The 24125-nt window shown below is 40.5% G+C and overlaps 1 protein-coding gene across 1 annotated transcript in view; it reads right to left on the bottom strand.

Moving 5' to 3' along the window:
* LOC145988322 (nephrin-like) overlaps positions 1-24125 on the bottom strand; it is a 580912-nt gene that overhangs the window by 283384 nt on the left and 273403 nt on the right. The window lies entirely within an intron of this gene.

Genomic DNA, 24125 nt, shown 5'->3' with positions numbered 1-24125 from the left:
AGACGGAGTGTACAAGACGTAAGAGAGAGAGAGACTTTCAGTGTTTGTACTTCTGTCTCCTTTCATCTCGCGAGGAACGCTTTCTTTGCCAAGATTTATGCTCGGAAAGTGGCCACACGAGAGGGACGGAGGAAGGGAGAAAGAGAATTAGAGCCTCCGAGGAGAAGCCTTGATTTAATAACTGCTCTTTGTGGGGAAGCACGCCGTAGAGGTACTCGGGGAGACGGGAGGATGGCCGTAATTGGAAAGGAAAGAAAAATACACGAGCGGGAAGATGGTTTCATTTCTGTATCGCTATGTCAACATTCTACCTTGTACTACGCGCCATTGCCGGTTAGTTCTTCACCTGGGCGAAAATTAAGCTTATGCGCGGTAGCTTCCTACGCATGCGCCTTCCCTGCAACGTCATACGTAAACTGCGCAATGAATATGTGCAGTGGCATCTGAGTCGGCGTAGAAGAGCGAACGGCGTGGAACATCATATGACGGTTCGCAATGGCATCGGAGCCGGCGTACACTGGCGAACTTTAAAAAAAGGTCTCGCTCCTCTTAGTTAGATTGGAAGGTAGTTGGAAACACTTGATTACTCCTGTATTGGATAAGAAAGTGGGGGAAGGCAGTTGCAGACAAGGCCATCACTACCTTATGCGCACGTAAACTTGTTTCCGGAAAGCTTTCTGTTGGAGTCTTGTCAGGCATGATCTGGGCAGTTTGTGGAAGATTTTTGTGTTCCTACCCCCTTTCTTTGTGTATATATGTGTGTGTGCGTGTGTTTGTGTGCGTGCGCGCGCGCACGCCGACACCCGTTTCTTTTTAAGTTTGGCATATTTTTATTGCATCGACTAATTGCTGTTATGGCTGGGAATGAACCAGGTTAGCAATGGGCAAATAAAAAAGTATAAAAAATACCAAAATTCCTGGCATGAGTAGTTAGTAGTAGTAAAGGTTAGGTAAAGTTCCTCGTGCGTATAGCAACGTGCCATGAAGGCACATTTAGGGGATGTGGTAGTAGGGCACCGCATATTCTCGAGCTCGGCCATTTTGGAGGTGATACGATCAGCACCACGCTCCAGCCGCCTTTTTTTCGCCAGGGTTGTAGTAGAAATGAGAAAATAGAAATGTTTTGCATTCTGCGTATGTGACAGTATTCTTTGGATATTGTCCCTGAAGTATCTGTTAACATCCTAACCCGCAGTTTTTTCAGGATAAATTAGTTGAAGGCCACGAGTGGTTCCTGAGAAGTAATGAACATATCACAGAATGCGCACTAGTTTAGCTCACGTTTCTTGGGGGGGAGGGGGAGAATGATATACAAATTTATTCTACGAATGCTTACGTCATTGTGACCATGGAGTGTATTTTGCAGACTAACGAGGATCTGGCGTATAGACACAAGGCCAGTATAATGGTCTGTGAAGTTTGGGCTGTGTCCTACGTTTGAGATTGCCTTTCACAAATTTCGTCTTAACACACCTTTCATCCTTATCTATGTGATTACTCAAAAGTGGAAGAAAAGCGAAGTAAAATAAATAAATCAATTGGTCATTGTGTCCCTGCGTTTTTCAATATTTCTTCCTGAACGAAAATTAATGTTTCACCGATGTAATGCATGAATATAGTCATGTGAATTATTATTTTCCGTCATCATAGTGTGCTTAATCATTCCTTAAAGCATAGACTTTAACGCTGTTGTCCTTAGTGTAAACGATCTTAACTGTGTGGAAGTTTTTATGTAGGCAAAAAATGGTTAAGAGTAAATTCAAATTGATTGTTAGAAATTTAAAATATTATAATTCTGACGTGACGCATATTAACTGTTCTTAGTTCGCTGTCAAGGAACGATATCTCCTAACTAAAAAGGATTCCGGCCTCCGTGGTAGAGTGGTTAACACAGCTTGCTTAAACACCGCCTTGGCATTGTGTTCGTTCGGTGTTCATTGTGACTGTCCCTTCATCAATTTCATTATTTCACCGCTCATCCTCATCGTCGCGTTTAGCCAAAAGTGGCAGAAAAGCGAAGTAAAATAAACCAATCAAACATAAATAAGAATCTGAAGGGAAAAATATTCCATTACCAAAAATAAAATTTATAAATATACAGTAATTACTTTGTTGACACTGAAGTTTTTTTTGGCAGTGTGTAGCTGTCTTAGGGTCGTATGTTCGAATTAGCTGACCTCAAAATATACGAAGAGTGAACGATTAATGAAAATGGGGATGCACTTTTCTATTACTTTAGTAAGCGTTCAGTCCTAAATCATGTGGACACAGTGTGATTTTCGTGCAAGGAAGGGTTCCTGGGACATCAACTAGGTCGACGTTTACTTATAACATTATGAGGGTATGGATTTCTCTCAACAAGTGCCACAGATATTTATGGTCATGGAAATTATTTATACAATTTGTTTGACTAACGTCGTTTTCTACCTCTTGAAATTAATGTTGACTGGATATGAAAAGACACACGTGGCAGATTGTAACATGCTTTGAAGACAGAGGTCTTAAGTTCGAACCATGATTAAGGCATGTTTGCCCCATCACATCCATGTTATCAATTGGTCAATCATTCTCATCGACACGGATTAACCAAGAGGCAAAAAGGCAACGTAATATATCCTAAATAGAAAAAAATACAGAAAAGGGGCAAGGAAATGCACATATCGTGCCGAGTCGAGGTTGTGTGTTGCAAGACGGAAATGTGTAACTATTATCGCAAGAGCACGTTGAATTATATTAGGGCAGAACCATATATCACACAATACAGGTGAAATTGTTGTAGGTTGACGTGAACTGTTAATCTGCCTAAACTCTTAAAATACTCTAATATCAGGTTTTATGTTCTACTTATTATTTCAATTTTGAGGGTCTTCATGACTGAGTGCTTTGCATACTGCTCTATGAAACCGGAGACCCTATGTTCGATTGATTGATTGATTCATTTGCTCTATTTTACTTCGCTTCTTGTGCCACTTTTGGCTAATTTGCAAATATGGGGCAGGCCTCCCCGATCATCGTTGCCTTGTAAACAAGGGTTCCCGGGTTCGATACCCGGTGGTTCGGATCCCACTTTAAACTGTAGGTCCAGTCCCGATTAGCCTTACTGTGCATAAAGTGGACTTCAAACACAAACTCAATCAATCAAACTCAATCAAATATGGGGATTAGTGACGATATGATGAAATTGATGAATGGACACTCACAAATCCAAGCCAAGGCCAGGATTCGAATGCGGGACGGGACGCCTGGCGTCGTAGCGTGATGTGGTAACCACTCTGCCACTGGGGACGGAATCTATTTTCGAAGCGTGGGTAATATTTAAGAGCTTATGTGTTCGTTCATTTTTTTCTGGTCACTCCAACATTCGTCCTTGTCATTGAAAGTAAACAAGAGGGGATATAATATGGTCGTAAAAATAGCAAAGTTACCACATATGCCTGTCACGTTCCGAAAGAAACGACCTTCTTTGCTCGTTTTCTTTTTATATTTGTTTTAGAGCTAATGACAAAAGAGAGAAAAGAAACGAAAAAATGAACAACCTATTTACATTCATGAAGGAAATAAATCGCCAGCTCAGAACCTGATTTCTTGAAAGCTCAAAATGGACAACAAATATTTCTTCCGAGGCCGAATGACCACAGAAAGAAACGCTGTGCTAATTCCTTGATGACTCATGGTTAACATTGCTCTTCTGTGTGGTGTTCACGACTGACAACTGTGCAGCTCTTCATTATCTTGCATAGAGTTTCGGCATGACGCTGGAGTGTTTCCAATTCAATGTCGGTTTTTGTTTGTTGCTTCCAATCTAACTGAGTGGAGGGAGACCTTTTTTTAAAGTTCGCCAGTGTACAAGGGGTCTCACTTATCGCACACCGTATTGAGCACCTTCGTCTACTGACGTCACGATAAATGTTTTCGTTGTTAGGTTAGGTATGTTAGGTTTGCGGCTCTTACCATAGATAATACCTTTTTCGTGAATACCGTGCAGGGTATTTATCGTATCTGTATGCTATGAGCACTAAATCTAACATGCCTAACCTAACAACGGAAGCAATTCGCGCTTATGCCAGCAGAAAAAGGTGCTTAATACGGTGTCCGATAAGTGAGACCCGCGTAGAAGCGCTGGAAGTGGCGATCACCATATGTAGGTAAAATATTTATTTACTTCAATTTCCAGATATACTACTAGCGACAATTTACTAAAACTAGAAGAACCGGAATACAACAACAAAAATCAAGGCAAGATGGCACAGAAAAACACACACACACATTGTTGGCGATTTTCGGAAACTGTGTCCGGGCAAGAATCTGATGGTACATTATTGTATAATGCAGAATCCTGTAGAAAACAAAGCCTTAGACAATGGGGAGCCTTGAAAGATTATTGAAGAGCTTTACATCATGGGTTGGTCGTGTGTTTACTCCAAGATTAAATTGATTAATTGTGAATTTGGTTTTGGTTTTACCAGGTGATTTTTATGCACGACTTTCATGTCTGCTAGCCAATGATGAGTGTGTGGTCTCAGAGAAGGTATTCTATGGAAGGAATGAGAAAGGAGTAAATCAATCTTGGAGAGATTACCTTTAGAAGTCATGTTCCAAATACAGTGACAGGTGTGCGTGTGTGGTAGACCCTCGATGGTGTAATAGTATCGTCATTGCCTTGTATCAATTGATCCCGGTTCTGTCGTAGTGCGGGAATACTTCACAGGGATTCAGATCCCACTTAAAGCTATTTATCTAGTCCCGATTAGTATAACTGAGCATCAAGATCAAAATCAAGATCAAAATCAAGATCATGGCGGTTTTGTTTAAATTTAAGTTCAGAAAGTTGATGCACTGCCTTCGAGTAACGAATTTCGGCCTTTTATCCTCATGCTTCGCACAACTGTCGTGTTACTAGAAACTTTTTCAGTATGATACATAGCCAGGTTATTAAGCAATGCGTATAGAAGAGAATCTCTAATATACATTACATGACAGAGTCAGATATACACACGTGTAGACCCAAACTACTTAGATGGAGTACTTAATTAATTGATAAAATGGACTAAAAAGCAAACCTGACTTTCGACTCACAATCTCGCTACCCGAAGGTTTGGGGTATTAACGTTCCTCTCTGTGTCCCTTCATCAATATTCAACCTTATCATCATTCATTCTCATCGCAGTGTGTGAATAAAATCAATTCGAAATTATGCGGTGAAATAAAGGTATAAAGGTTTCTGGCCACCGTGCTGCATTCTCTTGCTAGAGATTTAATGCTCGTATTATACCCATAAGTGGGGTATTATATAGGGTTCACGAGCACAGGAAATTACGCGCTACGACAAGGAAAGTGGTCTTTGTTGTCGAAGGCAAATTAAAGTTCGACGATCCGCAAAATCGAAGATGCCGGGGTAAAATGCCGATGTGTGACTTAGCAATTAACTCGAGATGGAGGCTCCTATCAGCCATGCCAGCATACCTTGTTGCGAGAGACAAAGGAGAAGAAAAATTAACTCGGCATCATGCATCTTTAAGCAATTACCAGATGAGCCCATTAACGAACTTTGATGCGATAACGATCGCGAGCGGCTGGAGGAGCCACGTCCTTGCTTTGCACTCAGCATCCTGGAGGTCGTAATCTCCTGCTTAAGAAGCCTATTAAGGGCGCCTCGTCTGAGCTGAGAGAGAACAGAGAGAAAGAGAGTGAGGCAAAAATAAATATTTAACCAGATAATGAAAGATAGTCAAAAATGGAGAAAAATACACGGAGAGTGAAACACGTAAGAAAAGACGAAAGAAAGAGAAATATGAACAGAAACTGTCAGTTGCAGTTCAATTAAGACTTAAGTGAGAGGGAAAGGCTAAGATAATAAAGAGAGCGACATACAGAAGGAGACATAATGAGGTGAATTGAGTAACAAGAAGAAGGAGATAAAATTCACGCAGAAAAAGTCAGAGGCTGGATTAGACAGGTGGAGAGAGAATGCAATAATGTATAAAAAAGAATGGAAGAGACAGACCAAGAGAAAAGAAAGAGACATGTACGAGAGGAAGGTAATAAGAGAGACAGAGACGAATTTAAAGGAAGAAAAACGTAGTGAAACTAAACAAAAGGAAATGGACAGTGGGATGGAATGAGAGGAAAGTAGAACTTAGGGAGAGTGGAGAGGGGAGAGAAGAGTAGAGAGAGAGAGAGAGAGAGAGAGAGAGAGAGAGAGACAGAGAGAGAGAGAGAGAGAGAGAGAGAGAGAGAGAGAGAGACACACACCAAGAAAAATAAAGGGAGAGACACGCAGAAAGAAACAGAGACAGAACGAGAGGAAGATAGTATAAAGAAGAAATAGATAGAGAAACGAAGTGAATGCCATAGAATCACGCAGAGAAAAGCAGAGGTTAGATGAGACAGATGGAGAGAGAAGTAAATAAAATACGCATACACAGAAGGGGAAGTGGAGAGACATCAAGAGAAAGGAAGCGAGAGTCATGTAAAAAAGAAGGTAAGAGACAAAGATGAATGTAAAGAAAGAAAAACGTAGAGTAACTAAAGGCACGGGAATAGACAGCGGGAAATACACGAGAGAAAAGTAGAAATTAGGGAGAGAGAGAAACAGATGATAAGAGAAAGAAGAAGAATGCAGAAAAAGGAAACATAGAGTGAGAGAGAGAATGAGAAAGGGAGATATGCAGAAAGAAAAGAGACAGTTGATATAGAACAAAACTGATAAGGAAGAAGATCGATAACAAAAGTGGAAGAATGAAACATGCAGGAAAAATAAACAGATAAAGGGAAAGCGAAGGAACGAGGGAAATAGAGAAGGAAGAAGAGCGAGCGAGAGACAGAGACCTACGCTCTCTATACCAAGCCAACATTTTAATTGGCAACCTCCTCTCCGAGTCGAGGAGGTGACGGATATAGCTGCCCCACGACACTTTCCCCTCACGCCCCCCTGCACACGATGAATTTGAAACCAAGGCGCCGGGTATCTGCACGGACGAGAGTTTCGCAGCTAGAGTCAAGAGACGGAAGATGCATAATGGATCTGGCCTATCCTGGAAAGGGAACGCTGAACTTCGCTTCCAAATTGCAGGGTCATTTTGAACCACCAAACCGTAGCTTTCACGGCAAGCAGTGGTAGCCAACCTACTGTGTTAAGCGCTAAACGCTAAACAAATAGGATATGTTTCAAACGCAGTTTGTGACTTAACAGTTTGTTTAAATGATTTTAATTTATCTGTTGTCTAATTTGCCTATCCTGGTAGCCATTTTCCTAGTATGGTGGTTTTATTGAGACATATATTTAGAAAAAAGTATGTTAAAGGAGGTGTCTTCAGGAAGCTACCAAAATTCTATCACTTGAGGAAGAGTTTTCAGCGCTGTACTGGCGGCCACTTTTCAATATGGCGGCAGTACCACACATCTATCGGATTCATAGAAAGTGTTACAGAGATTATTTACCTAATCATACACTCCCAAGAAGGAAAAGCGCGCTACGACGCCAGGATGACCTGGTTCGAAACCTTGCCTGGGCATGGATGTTGTTCGTGAGTTTGATTGACTGATTCGACCTATTTTACTTAGCTTGTCTTCCACTTTTGGCTAATCGTGAAGATGAGGAAGAGTGATGACATGATGAAATCGATGAAGGGACACTCACAAAGAACACCCATGCATAGACCAGGATTCGAACCCTGGACCCTGGCATCGTAGAGCGCTATTCTACCCACTCTACCATGGAGGTCGGCGTTCTTTGAGAGTGTCCCTTCATCATTTTCATCATCACTTATTCTTATCTTCGCGATTAGCCAAAAGAAGCAGAAAAGCGAACTGAAATAGTCCAAATATTTCTAAATCTAACTTCCAAGAGACTGCGTACCTAATCTCATCTCTTTAGAATTATTTCAGCTATTCGTCATTGTCTGGCTGCACTACAACCTGTGGTAGAATAGGTGTGTATTGGCTATATTGAAACACGAACTTTGGAGTCAGACTGACAGTCAAGTTTATTACATCCATAAATATATATGTTATTATTTATAACCAAACTGAAAATAATAAGTAGTAATAATAGCCTTTTATGACGGAGTGGTCAGTGTAACACACCGAAGATAGTCATCCTACAGAGATTACAAGTAGAACTCAACGTGAGTATCCTAGTGGTTATGCTAACCTGCCGTACAGTAAAGTTATGGTGGTTGCCTATATGTAAGGCGTTTTTAATTACAAGTTGCTTTTCGAAACGGTTGCTGGAGTGGGCCCTTCTATAAAATCCTCTCCTTGAAGATGCTACGAACGAAACAGCAGTTTCACATGACTGTTGTATGCGGTGACCTTTTCAGAAAATTCTATTCAATTTACTAAATTACTGACTTCTTCTTGCAGACTAAGATTGCGGCTTGGAGACTCACAACCAGCATTAACCCCTACGGGGCTTACATTCTGTCCTAAAAGGTAGTCTTGGTACTACAGTTAGTCATAGGTTCACACAAAGTAACACTAACCACTTCGTCATAGAAGCCTAGGTGGATATTAAGTAACCTGTATTTGCGATCGTCCTTTGATCAATTCCATCTTATCACCATCGACGCGATTAATCAAAAGGGGCGGAAGCAGCGATGTTAAATACGTGAAACAAATGGAAATGTTGTTCTGATGGTCCTCCTGTATCTGTAGCCTAACCTTCAAGAAAATCGAATCGAATCATAAATCATTTTTATCTTCACGGCTAGACTAAAGAGGCGGGAAAACGACGCTAAAATATGAAAGTGCAAAAAATTATATTCAACATTGATGCAGGCGTACAGCTCCAAATTCCCTATGTAAAAACAATTGTAATGAAAGCGTAACCGAAGTTTTTTTGTGAGCCTTTGTTTCAAGTTTAAACCCAGATAGGCTAATTAGGAATGGACTTACAGTTTAAAGTGGGATCCAAAGCCCTCTGTGCCTCTACCGGGTATCCAACCCCGGGACTCGTTGATTATAAGGTAAAGCCGTTACCATTATGCCATTGGCGAGCCAAATTTCAAAGTAATCATCATTTTTATTTATTGATATAGTGTATTTTATTTAGTGTTTCTTCCACTTTTGGCTAATTGAGAAGATGGTAATGAATGAGGATACGACAACATAATTGAGGGAACGATCAAAAACATATACGCAGCACACAACACGAGCCCCTCGTAGGATTATAATGGATGTGAGTCCACACACCAGAGCCTCGCTTGTCATCTAAACACAGTCCAGGGTGTACTACGTGGAAGAGAGATAGACATTTGGTGACCATTTGAAAATGATCACCGCTTACAGCTCAAAGCAATAAACAGTAATCTGTTCGCACCATCCTTTATCTATTGCTTATTGAATTGGTTAATTTCACTTCGCTTTTCTTCCAATTTTGGCTAGTCGTGAAGATGAGATGATACGATGAACTTAAGGAAGGGAACAAATAACATCGTACCGCACTGTACTGGCCACTCCGCCACGGAGGTCGGCGTGCCCACCATCCTGAATAAGGTTAAAAACTTCCATTTGGGTCTCTGGGGGAGAACTATAATATTCGTAAATAGCCAAAAGTGACAGAAAGGCGACGTATATAAACTATATCAACAATCATTCAATCTGGGAGAGGTCTATCCCTTGACTAAAGAAACTACTGCAGATAGAAAGATAAAATTTGGTGTAAAAAAGGCCTATGAAATACTAGTACACTGCGATACAAAGAATCCACATCCGTTCAAGAGCCTTTTAGCCAGTAATCTGTCGACCTGTATGGCGGCTCCAGTTCGTTTTTGAGTTCTATAGTAATGTTTCAACGAAAGGGTCTTGACAATCAATGTCTTGGGATGAAACATCGCGGTCTCCGTTCCCCGAATGAAAACGCACTCGCTTACGACCAGAGAATGAAGCAGTATCCGAGATATCTCCGCGAATTCCGAACTCCACAAAAGAGCTACCCGGAGCCTGCACCACGCTGCTCTGATGGCTGAGACATGGAGATGCTCCATTGTGCCGAAGGGGCTGTAAGGGGTCGCTGCGGTGTCGTAACAAACGACAACCCTTTTCATCACGCCGCCAGGCGGAGGGCTTTGAAGCGGAGCAGCCGGAGGAGACGTGGCATCGCTCCGGTGATAAGAGGAGTACCAGAACGGCCCCGGATGACACGCCGGGATCGCATCACGTGATTTAAGTGTCTGTTTCGCTGTCTGCGCACCGTGCAGATAGGAAGGGAAACAAATCTTTCTTGGAGCGAGGTCCTGGAGCTTCTTTATCTATTCATACAGAGCCGAGCTTCCGAAGAGGAGCATTAGAGACACGTGACGTCATCACAATACCCAATTCCTAAAGATAATTTAAGGATAACTGAGCAACCAATGTAGGATAAGTTAGGGAAAGGAATATTTTAGTACTAAAAAGGAAAGATTATTTTTATGCATTAGGATTGCTTGGTTGATTTGGTGTTTTAGTCCACTTTATGCACAGTAGGGCTAATCGGAACTGGACCTACAGTTTAAAATGGGATCCGAACCACTATGTGTCTCCATAGGGTATCGAACCTGGGACCCCTTGATTACAAGGCGACGACGCTACTTTATGTATTAGGAATATAGTTGTACGAGTATTATTCGTTTCACAGAGACTGAGAATATGTTGGTGGAAAATTATGGGACCATTCCTGCAGTTACTTAGAGGGAGAATATATTTCTAAAATCCTTTAAAAGTATTCGTCTAACAAAATAATTTCTGTAAGAAGAACATATGTATTTTTGTTATTTTTCATTGCTAAACTATATCTAGTGTAATAAAGATGGTCATGAATTGACAAAATAGGTGTTAACGAACGCAAATGATTTATCCAGGGAGTGAACCGAGGGCCTCTATATTTGCAGCGCGATATGCTGTACTCATCCCTATGGGGTCAGCAGCATAACATTGAAGGATCTCTGAGATCAAAGAAAGTATTCTGAAACCTTTTAAATCAAGAAATGACTAAAGTTTTTAATATACATTTCTTAAATATTATGTGGTGATATGATTGGCACAAAGACGTGCCTAGAGTGAAGGTAGGCAAATCAATATATATATATATATATATATTGTAACAACAATGTTAGTATTCACTTTGATTTGGTAAATGCATGTATATCGTTTCTATAAGAGAGAGTGTGTCAAATAAATAGTTCAAGAATTCTAGGTCAGACTGCAATCACTTCAAATTTACGCAAGGTGTGGCTCTTATGTACATACATAACGTTCTCAAGACTCCAACAGTGATCAAGACGCCATTTTTCCATTTTAAATATGAAGGCTCCACTACACACTTGCACTTGCGAAGACCAGTGGTTTCTTGGTAGCCTAAAACCTAAGAAACGTTTGGATGTTTTTCGGCACGTGGAAACTTTACGTCAGTATGTATGCCTACCGCACCAGCAAGTTCAAGAATGGACGAGAGAGTTGAACAATGGCACCAATTCGCCCACCAAATGGGCGGAAAGGTTTTCGCAGCGACGCCTAACTAAGTGAATTTCAAAGATTAATATTCTTGAGATAACTAGCACTTAATCAACTGTTGACAATATGCAAAGATCAGCCAATAGTCTATGCTGAAAAAATGGTAAACTGGTGCAGTCTGACATCCTAAAATCTGTAAGAGAAACAAAAGCAATACTAAAGTAAGGATTTATGTTGACTCACTTTCATACATGACGCCAGTGCATTACTCCCTCCATCCGGTGCCAATTTAAAGAACTGTCAGAACCAGTGACAGTGCAGTGGGTTTCGACAAGCCACAGCACAAAGCTGGCAACACTTTTGCTTACTCAAGGGGACCCACACTCCATATTCTGTGATTTGGATGCAACGTAAGATCTGGGAGGGTACTTTGCATCTGATTCCGGTAACGTCTCTCTCCTTTCAACCTCCCTTCCTACGCTTCTCCCCATGACATCTCTGCCTGCTGCGCAACATACGGGGTGTAATGTCCCAAGTCGTTTTGCACACGTGCGACCAGCTCCTCGTAATGCAGGGTGACGGATCTTCCGTAGAGAACGGTTCGGCACGCAGACAGAGCTTGGGAGGTCACGTTGATGGATGGTCGAAACTCGAGACTTGAGCAAACGTGAGCAGGTCTCGATTCTTGAGGGTCGTACTGTGCATTTGCTCAGTTCAGGGGATTATATCTGTCAGATTAAGGCTTACGCAACGGATGCGTCTGCAACGGATGAGTGACGGTGGGCTCTAGCCCTCTCTAGCGTAATCTCAAATAACTTCATGGCTATTAATATTAGACTTTTTAAGTTCACTTTATACACAGATAGGCTAATCGGGACTGAATCTACTGTTTAGAGTGGGATCCGTGCCTCAACCGGGTATCAAACCAATAATACCGAGAGAGAGAGAGAGAGAGAGAAGGGCACACACGGAGAAAAATAAGATAGAAACAGATAAAGTACGAATAGAAATAAAGCTATACAGAAATTGAGAAAGAAAGGCAAAATAATGAAATATAAAAATACAGGATGAAAGCAACGTAAAGAAAGAATGAAATAAAGAATTGGACAGGCCGGTGTAGAAAGATCAGAATAATGAGAGAGAGAGAGAGAGAGTCGACCAGTCGACTTCCCAATTACATCGTTCTAAAAACAGGTTACAAAGCATAACAATAAATACGAGATAACAGTATTAAATTCAACAAATGTATTAACAGTAACACATTAAAGTGAACAATCTTCAATGATAATTATATAATAGGTCAGTTTAATACATTCATACAAATCATGGATACATGATTTCATGACTGATTTTGTGTGGTTAACAATGCAATGGAATGACAATGGTTTTCTTAAATTATTTTACACTCGTAGAAAATAGATCCATGCTTCCATTTATAACTCATCGCTTATAATTAATTCGTTTACTTACTAACCACTAACTGTTACATCACTCGTAAACCTTTAGTTTTCTCTTTAGAGGATAAGCCCAACCAACGAGACATTTGTTATTTCTGTAGAAAACCCTCTTGTTTTCCCTGCGAGGGAAAACTCCTTTCCTTTCGGGGACAAGCGGAGAACCTATCAGTCCATTGACATAAGCCCAGAGCGGAGATTCCTTTGTTTCGCAAAACAGGCGGGAAAAAGGGCGGGAAGAAGGGACTTATGGGTAAGCCGATTACTCCCGGCACATTCCTCTGCCTTGAGCGACGCAAATGAAAGACTTTTGGGGTGGAGATTACGACAGAGGCTGGGGAACCTGACTGACTCTAGGAGTAAGAGATTTTCTTCATTCTCTTAGCACTGAGAAAAATACGAGGTATGATCGTAAAGTAAAGGGAAAGCAATTCATGAAGTAAAGACCGTAAGAAAACTCGTTAATATGACACGCTTTTCACAGTCAATCAGCTACTCACAGTGCATGATAGGAAAGTGATTCAAATTCTGTCACTCTGATTCGTTTCCCAATGCATTGCAACTAAAGAATGATTGAAAAGCTAAGTATCTGCTACCTGAGACAGACAATATTTCTGATTTGGTATCAATGCTTTTCATTTATGATGTTATAAAAGCAAGGAATCTCTCCCTTTATTGCTCATGGCAATTGTACAAGATGTAGTTTCTTCTATCCTGAACCGTTGACACGTCATTATTTGTTAAGCACTGATTTCTACTTCAGATTAACTTATTCGCAATTTTGAAATTGATACACATCCATTGTAGTAAAATATGTACAAATACTAAATTCAGGGTCACTTCGTCAAGTTGTGAAACTAACACCCAAGAATGAGAAATTGTTTGGAACATGTAACACTGACAGTTTACATTTACAATATATGAAATATGACACACTAGAATAGACGACAGAATAAATTACCACAGGCGTCAAGTATTGAGTTTAAGACCACAAGTCTATTCCAACTTGTAACACAAATTACTGAGAAACCGCCTGTAGGTTCATAAAATCTTCAAGATTGCTAACGGCTCTTAAGACAAAATTTCAACTGAAATGGTCCGACCAAGAAAGTGTTAAGAAGCTGGCCCAGTTGTTAAAAGATTTAAGGTTCGAATCCCGAGCGAAACCAACTATTCATTCACTTCTCTTGGGGTGTAGTAGAATTAATGCAGCTAGATAAAATTTCGCCGCAAATCTTACCCTCAGTTGTCACATTGTTCCCAGGTGAAAACCTCCAGCTACTCCCTGAGCTCAAGCAAATAATCTCGCCACCTAAAAATTTCACTTCGAGCACTGCCGATCAATATCGCCCGCATAACCACACGGTGTTGACATATTGTTTTAAAAAGAATAACTATTTGATTAATTCCTACATTCAGGATTCCACAATAATTGTAACAGTAATATTTATTTACACATTGATATAAAAAAATAAACAGATTGCGTTTTTTATGTTTGTGAAAATGTTTAAAATACAAACTTATGGGAACGAACTCAAAACAATCTCTATTTTCTCATGTAGACACCAAAAGCGTATATTTTCAGGCTGACAGCAGACTTCGTCTGAGATACCTTGGTTTCCGTTCGCTAGGTAGAGGATGATATCATAACGAGTAGAAGTTCTTTATCATATGTGCAATCAATGATTGAAACCATCACATGTATAACTTATACATTAGATATTCGAGGAATTTAGAGTTAGCCAAATAAAGAAAAGTTATTTTTCACAGTTTGAACAGACGCATGTTGTAGCTTACACTGACAAGTAAAATAGAAACGTTTCTTACGAGGGGTTCGAACAAGCATCGTTGACACAGTGAATTCGTAACACTATCACTCGTCCAGAGCTTCAACTTCATATGGTAACACTTACAAATCGTATAAGATGCTTTGAGTGTTTTATCACTACAGAAGAGCACTTGTTCTGTCTCTTTCTTTTTCAGATAGGCTAGATTTTAAAACGGCTATTATTTTCTGCTGCCTATTGAATTCTTTCTGGCACACATTATTTAGACATCACCTTAAGGAAAGACAGGAAATGACTCTCAAGAAACTTGGAAGTGGGAATTCCGTACAATTCATTCTCGTTCACAATGCCATCATCAACCGAGCATTTAGTTTCTGGACATGAGTTATGTATTTTTTTCTGCCGAGGAGTAGTTGGTTAGCGCATCGGATTTGTAGTAAAGCTCACAGATCTGTCGTAGGTTCGATCACCACCACCTACAAACAGAAATTGTTCACCCGAAGACGACAGAAGAGGTTTTCTTGTTCCTCCTCCTCCTCTTGCAGGTCTACGTAACCAAAGCCCGTTCTGCGCTCAGAACATGTTGATTCTACTTTAATTGATATTTTAAAATTTCGACCTTCCCTTACTTCGGATTTCTTCCATTCTAATTTTGTCTTGTATGGTTGTTACTCCACTTAAAGACCGCAAAATTCTCATTTGTAACAATTTATTCTAGTTTTATCATGTTGACAATATATGTTTTCTAATTTATTTTCCAAAATTTCTTTTCAAAATTCCATTTAATCCATTACATTTTCTCAACATCTTATTGGTGTTCGAACTGTGAAATATGGCTTCCAAAATATACAAAGTCTGTTACCTGTTGGTGCTCTCCCGAAATGTAGAGTTAGAATAGGTGTGAGTAGTAGAAGCATTAGAAAAGTAATATTGCTTTCTAATAAAGAACCACTGACACTAACGTTCAGAGAATTACCACTGTTCGATTCCAGGAGTATTGCTTTCCTGTAAGACTACAATCGTACGTCTCTAGCTACGGCACACCGTCTCCTTCAGATATATCCACAAACAAAAATTTACCGAGAAAAGATGTTGATCTTTCCAGTTTCCGTACCAATTTTAAATTGTTGACTTCGACGGAAATTGTCACGTGTTCTCCTGAACAGCAGTTGTGTTTCCACGAATGACCCCGTTATGTTCGCTCAATCAACACACGATCCTCCACCGAGGGCACCATTTTCTATGCTTCTGTGTTCTCTCGTGGTGCTACTAGAACCTGGTGGCAACTTCAAGCACCCGATGTGATGCCATTTGCTCAAAAACAAAGTCAAAATGATTTTTTGAAATCCATTTTGTGTACAGATAGACTAATCGAGACCGGACGTACAGTTTAAAATTCATTCCGAACCATCTTGTCCGTCCACTGGAGATCAAACTCTGGATCCCTTGTTTACAAGGCGACAGGTTACCACTCCTCCATCGGGAGGCCTTTGCAAAATAATATTGACTTTCGTCCAGTCCTTTAAGAGACATAATACATTTATCAGGGTTCGGGTTTATGAAAAACACCCTGGAAAGGTGTCTTTCCGGCTGTGCTCCTGACAAGGACATGAAGACAGGTAACAAAATTATATTCGTTTTAGCTACTTTTTAATAATGCAGTTTGGCAACACTGAAAAAAAATTAAAGCCGAGAAGTTTTTCCCAAAATTAGTATATATGAAAGACAACAATAGAGGCTCCCACACGACACTTCGCTTCCATTATTCTGTGGCGGAATACGTGTTCAAAACCTATAGAAAAATTGTGAAACAAACGACTCACCGCACATCAAAGGAAAAGTACATAAAGTGAACGCCCACATTTTGCACACACGGGATTAGTTTCGTGAAGTTGGTGCACGCAACAAGTACGGATCAATGATTTTGAAATATGACTCGGTAGAGCCCTGAAGGTAGTCACCTCCAAGTTTCAAACATATATATATATAAATTGTGTTAGTTAATCCTTTTCCCCGAAGGTGCGGTTTCTGAATTCGCTCGTTTCCACCTGATGAAGTCTCAGCGTGGAAGGAAATAAAATACGCCTACAAGCAATTCTGTAATTAAACAACCTACCCTCGCAGAAACATCCAGTATGTGGCATTGTTTGCTTTCACTTAGATGGGAACTGGTTCAGTTCCACGCACGTGTTGCATGTGTGTCATCATGTGCCCTAGAATACACACACAGAGAGTGTCGCAACGTAGAAACATCAAACAAACAAGTATTTTGGAACGTTTTTCTCGTTCAGGACAGGTTTTCACGCTACGTACTCGCGAAAAGGACATTTTTTATCCTGTATGTATTCAGTTGTGCACAGATTAGTGGTTATTATTACTGTTCAGGTTCTGTTAATTATTTCATACCAGTATCTCGTTTTCCTGTGCGGTACAAGATTCTCGAGATACGGAAATGTCAACCTAACTTGCACTTAGTAAACCCTGGACTGTATTTTGCAGACTAACGAGGCTCTGGCATCTGGACCCATGGCCAGTAGAATTCTGTATGAGACTGACAGTCATATGTGTTTGTGATTGTCCCTTCATCTATTTTATCTTATCTCCATTCATCCTCATCTTCGCAATTAGCCAAAAGTGGAAGAAGCAGGAATCAATCAATGTTTTCTTTATATCTCCTTTTTTTATCAGCGGTGTCTTTGAAATAGAGTCCAGGCTGTAGCTATCCATGTCCCCCTTAAAACATATTTTTAGTATTGTACGTTACTTTTGGTTAATCACGGTGATGAAGACGAGTGATGATTAGATGGAAGTGATGACAGGACACTCATCTCACACCCAGGTGCGGCTCAGGACTTAAACCCGAAACCCTTATGAACGATATCATAAGCATAACTTATTGTTAGTGATTATCGGTTTAGGAATTACGGAATTTTCACCCTGCATGTATGCAACCACGCGGAACACATGTACGGTTGGTTACCACTTGAATGTATCTTTCTATCGGGGACTGGCAAAGGTTTTAGTACGTTATGTACAGATTGTGTAGCCAAGCAGCTTATCTGCATTGGAACGATTTTTAGACAATTAATAAGTTCTATATTACAAAAGCATGAAATAGGATCTGTATGGGTGGTGGTACACGTGATTAAAGGTGATGGGTTAAAGTGGTACGTCACTCTCGCGGCGCCTCCGCTGGTACAATACTGTTCCTAGAGCATACATTTATAATATGTTGTCTTGTAAAGAACATATGTGAGAAGCGGTTTGGATGTGTGATGCACAATTGCATACATGTAGGATAAAAATACCATCGTAACGATGCTTCGGTAAGTAACGAGCTATCAACATTAGACACGACTTTCACGTTGGTGTGGAACTTTGCCGTAGTGATCTCAAAATCATTCTGCTCAGTCAATGGAAATCGGTTTATACAAATGTGGCATTTCATAAAAGTGGAATTTCTAATATATTTTTTAGTTTTCCTCTTTACACTTTTCATAAAACAGATTTTTTGTTTTATTTTTTTAAAAACCGTAAACAGGAAGTGTCGGATAATTTCAACAGCACTTGCTTTCCCGTGTTCTTCGGCATCGCCCTCTAGTATTGTGTTTTAAGATTGAAATAATTTCCATAAGCAAGAGACCGGAAGTTCCTATCATTTCCACGAGCTGAAATCTCGTTAAACGAGATTCGATGTGCTACCGCGAAAAAGCATCGGACTTCCAATAGTTTCAAACAGGACCGCGAGGGGGCAGGGAGTGTATGGGTACCTATTTACATTTCAAATTAAACCCGTTATGGCCTCCGGCTCGGGATTTCCACCCTTCGCGCCATGGAAATCGATGCATTGTCTAAATTGCATTCGACCATGTACTCTAAAATTAGACGTTGGTAAACACAGTGACGTCACTCTATTAACTGCCCTTTGGGAGAACTCGGATTTGCGATTCGCATAAGCCATTGAAGAATGGATCTGCAAGACTGTTTTTTGATTATACAGCTTTCATTTTGAAAATAAACTCTCCAAATTTGTTTCCATTATATCACAAAGATTTGGTATGTAAACCCTGTGCTACTTGCAAGATGTCCACAAAGCAAACAAACTCTTGGTTTACCTACACAGTATATCGTCTGTTGCCAACGATACTTTTTATCGAATTCTACGCTTGCGTTCCTTGAGACAAAAGCAGAACGAAGTTACACAGATTCAAATCTGGCGACCCTGCTAGCCATTTCATGAGACGCTCGTCCCTTTTTCCAGCACGTTCTGTCTAGTGTTCAGGCAACTTCGTGTCCATATATTAAAAACATCATTGCGGAGAGGACGTTTCGCATATTTAACATATCAAGTAACTTAATATGTAATTTTTAAACATTTTGAAAAAGAAATGCATAGACTTTGTACGTCATTAATAAAGATTAATAGATGTGGTGTGGTCGCCATCTTTGCAAGTAACGGCAAATGCAGCGAATGGCTGAATCACAAGCTATGAAAAGCAACAAGAAAACTATTTGAATTTCTCTCTCACATGGCATGCATAAGAAACTTATCCATAATCGTTGTACTGTAAATTGAGAAAAGTGTTACGAAATGTTATGTACTTTGTGTACTTATTGAGGTGGATGCCTTTGATATTCAGAAATACAGTTGTGAGTTACAGCCTGCTAGAAATTTATCAATTTTGGAAGATTACTTCTGTAATCTTGCAATAACACACGAGGATTCCGAGTTCGAGTCCCGGTATAGGCATTGATGTTGCAAACGGAAAGGACAATGAAGTGTTTCGAAAAATAAGATCAATTTTCAATTCATATAAATGTTATTTGCATGCCTTTCAAATTTTTAAATGTTCTTTATTTTATCTTAGTAAGATAAGAAGTACTGGATACTATATACAGCTTTCCTCTCTTGTGTTAAAAGTTTGAAATACAGTAGAACGTCGTTTATCCGCACGTCAATTATCCGCAACGTCAGTTATCCGCACACACAAAAAAGCAAGATTCAGTTTTGAACAAATTTAAGCAATTTCTTCAATTGTACATTGGATCCAGATGTGTTTTAGTTTTTTTTTAAATGGACCGGCAACCCTGCAGAAGGAAAGTTGAGTAACGGACTTTGCAACAATTAAGCTGAAGGCGTGGGAACACCTGCTAAGCAACTTTGAATTCGTCAACCTAGCATTGTTATCAGAAACTACGTATATTACGAGTGTTTTCTCATTTCCTCATGTCTTTTGTTTTCTTGTACTGTATACGTATGTAGTACTGTGTACTGTATGTATAAAATAAACCTTACTGTACATGTTTTTCTTTGTTAAATAAACATATAGTCGATTTATCCGCAAAAATCGTTATCCGCATAACCTTCGGTCCCAATTATTGCCTATAAACGACGTTCTACTGTAAATGTGTGCTGTTGAGAATCAGATTTATTAGACAAAATACAGATGTCGCTCTGCTCACAAACTTGCCAAATTTGATTTTCTTGGTTACTGAACCAGCAAGATTGATTCACAAGAAGACCTACAAAGAATAAACTACGAGAAGTAACATCCGCAATCAGAGGCTGTAATTAGGTTACTAGATTTCTATATTTCAACCCAACCTAACCTAACCCACTTAACAAAAATTGTCAAACTCTGAATTGACATGGAATGATCTTAAAATATTGAATGTTGAGAATGATTTTAAATCAGTTGCTGTTTCTCAGTCCAATAGTACGTTCTCACCTGATTGGATGCCTCGGGCGCCTGCTGAGAAGCATACGATAGGAAATCTCGCAAGCGACCAATCCTTTCACTTCCCCCAGTGAAAGGGGAGAGTTCATGCAGGAATCTAAATCGGCTCAGTTGTATTTGTAATTTGAAAGCACGAAACGATACTAGCTTCATTTATATCAAGTATAACTAATATTTATGGGAGAAGGGTATAAAAGATGAAAATTTACCTTGGGCTCAATAATTTTGACACAATCCTCGTATAATTGCGATTAACGAATGATCATTTGAGATAATTTACTATATTTACTAATTATAGGCCAGAAAGATTATCCTGGTGCAACTCTCGCCACAAAACGGGCTGCCATTTGCGTTGTTGCCAAGTTTTGTGCAAACATGGCGACTGACGGCGCGGTTGAACGAGCCATCCAATTTCCAAAGGGTAAGCAACCATATTAATGACCTATTCAATGCCTTCGAGGACAAATTATTGCCTTCCCTTCCTCTCTGCTGTGAATGTGGCAACCAAAGATTCGAATTTCCGTCTGAAAGGAAACAGCGAGATGTGGCTGGCAGAAAAAAAAACACGTGTTATCTCTAGGCCTCCTCTTGGTGGAAGCACTGATGTGATGGCTGCCAAGGTCTTTTTGGCAGACAACAGAGCACCGAGTGGCGGGAGCGGTACCAGGATAAACCTTCTGAGGTATAGTTTTCATTCTTCTTTGCTTTTTCTTTTCGTACGGCTAAATCAACATTAGAATGAAGGATTAATTTTTGCGAAAACAATGTTGTTAGGGTTTTAAACCAGGGCTGAGTCGATACCGATGCCGATGTATCGTATCGGGCGGTACCAGTGGAATCGGCTGGAATTTATGTACCGATACCAGCCGATACTTGTACGGCATATTGGTCTTTCACGGCCTATGCAAGAATTCCGGCGATACTTATCCTGAAAATTATGCAAGATTCGAAGTTTATTTTTATTTTGTCCCAGTTTTGTGTGAATATACTTAATCTTGTGATAACATAACATGTAATTCTATATTCTGATGTAATTCCCGAATATCTTAAGGTAATGTCATTTGTAAATTAATGCATATAATTAGACTTGAATACTTACACACAAACATGAATGAAAATTTTAAACAACTTTTAATTATTTCAAATTTCAAGCGTCGGTATTGGCATCGGTGGGAATCGATGAGAGTATCGGTATCGGTGTCGGTGGGAATCGATTGGAATATTGGCATCGGTAACGGTGGGAATCGATGAGAGTATTGGCATCGGTGTCGGTGGGAATCGATTGGAATATTGGCATCGGTATCGGTGGGAATCAATGAGAGTATCGGCATCGGTGTCGGTGGGAATCGATTGGAATATTGGCATCGGTATCGGTGGGAATCGATGAGAGTATCGGCATCGGTATCGGTGAGAATCGATGAGAGTATCGGTATCGGTGGGAATCGATTAGAGTATCGGCATCGGTATCGGTGAGAATCGATGAGAGTATCGGTATCGGTGGGAATCGATTAGAGTATCGGCATCGGTATCGGTGAGAATCGATGAGAGTATCGGTATCGGTGAGAATCGATGAGAGTATCGGTATCGGTGAGAGTACCGGTATCGGTGGGAATCGATGAGAGTATCGGCATCGGTATCGGTGAGAATCCATGAGAGTATCGGTATCGGTGGGAATCGATGAGAGTATCGGCATCGATATCGGTGAGAATCGATGAGAGTATCGGTATCGGTGGGAATCGATGAGAATATCGGTATCGGTGAGAATCGATGAGAGTACTGGTATCGGTGGGAATCGATGAGAGTATCGGCATCGATATCGGTTCAGTCCTACTTTAAAGAATTAACTTCTGAATTTTTGGTAAGAATTGTTTTGACATTCGTATCGCGCGTTTGTAGCTCGGGACGAGACTGTGGCATCTCGAATCTCGGTGCCATCTATAATTTTGTATATTTCTTGTCTCAGGTTGCTTCCCTGTATTTTTGGAATAGCTGGAAGGATGAGAATATGATGGTGAAATTGACGAAATGCCAGTCACATTACGGTATTCTAATCCGGAGCTTTCGACGACGAGATCGGCCACCGAAGACGTGACAGTAGCATCCCTAGACGAAACAATATCTGAAAAATATTCCGAGATTTTTTTTGACAACGTCCACGTTGACAGACGGAGCGAAGAAACTTCGATACTTTTTCGAGACGTTTTTCGAATCACTCAAACAAAAGCTTTAGTAAGATCGGGGGGAAAAGGCAAGACGGTGACTTCTGGTATCGAGCTCCCGGCATCAAGCTCAACCATGGCAGAAGTTTTTCGGCGGGTGGGGAGGGTGCCAGCAGCAGTTGGAAACTTTGATGTTTGACAAATGCCGCCGTAAAATTGCTTCAAGTTGGCTCCGGCCACCGAGGCAAGACGAGTAAAGAGAGGAGACGAGAATCCAAACCGACACGCGAAAGATCGATTGAGTAGCGAACTCCGAGAGAGAAGTGGATTTCGATTTTTTTTGGAGGCCTGAGAATTCATTCAATGTGAAACCTCCGCTCCTATTGTCGAGATAAAAGTAGATTGAAGTCGCGAGGGGAAGAATTTCTCGCGAGGCGGGTAAACTTCGAGAAGATAGTAAGTCTGGAAGCAAATAGTGGAACGGTGGAAATTGTTATTTGTGGGAGGGTGAGTCTTCTCGACTACTACCTCTAAGTTCTCCTCTTGCATTGGCCCTCTGGCGCGCGGGAAATCCCAGATGCCGAGAACCTGTATTGAACCTATCAATCCTTCACAATGGAATGGGCTCATTCGATTCCTTACCAGTGGAGGCATCATTTCGGCCAATTCTATGGAAAGGAAGACTCGTACTCTCTTAAAAGTAGACTGGAGAGATGAAGGTGGAAGATCGCCAATTTCCGCTGACATCCAACGACCGAAAAACGTGCCCATGGTCACTTTGAAAGTATTAACGAATATTGATTGATTTCATGTTTTAAGTTCACTTTATACACAGTAAGGCTAATCGGGGCCGGACCTACAGTTTAAAGTGGAATCCGAACCACTATGTGCATCGACCGGATATCGAACCGGGACCACTTGATTAACAACTATTACATAGCGAGCAGTACTTAATTTGATTTTAATGATAACTGAAATTTACAATGATCTATCTTTATGCATCATAACATATTAAAATTTAGGTTTGAGTTTTCGTATATACTGAACTAGGCTTAAATATACGAGGGGAAGTAAAACATTATCCGCACGTTCGTCATAACTTTCTCTAGGTTGGTCGCACTGCCTTCAGCGCTCGCGTAATAAAAGGTGGTACTCTTGTGGTTACGTGGCCGAGGTTTGATCTAAATCTCTTCATTTCTGTTCCTTTTGTTTCAGAGTAAGCATCGCAGATCTACTGGCTGTGTGAACCTAGGAAGAACAGATCAGTGATACGATTTCTCTTGTCTGAAGGTGTGTCAGGGGCTGATATTTATTGCAGCCTTTCAGTACAATACGGGTACAGCGCTCTATGCGTATGAGAGCATCGAGAGATTTAAGAATGGCCGGATAAGTTTGATGGTCGTCTCGTCGTGTTCCCGCTTCGAGTTTCACGCTTGTAACCTTTTAGCACGCGAGCGTTGAAGACAGAACGGCAAACCTAAAGAAAGTTATGGCGAAAGTGTGGAAAACTTTTGACTTCCCCTCGTGTGTGTGTGTGGGTGTGTGTGTGTGTGTGTG

This window comes from Lepisma saccharinum, chromosome 5, assembly GCF_977018435.1.
Source record: "Lepisma saccharinum chromosome 5, izLepSacc3.1, whole genome shotgun sequence".
Classification (NCBI taxonomy): Eukaryota; Metazoa; Arthropoda; class Insecta; order Zygentoma; family Lepismatidae; genus Lepisma; species Lepisma saccharinum.
Note: the sequence above shows the minus strand (reverse complement) of the source record. Positions and strands in the feature narration are given on the sequence as shown.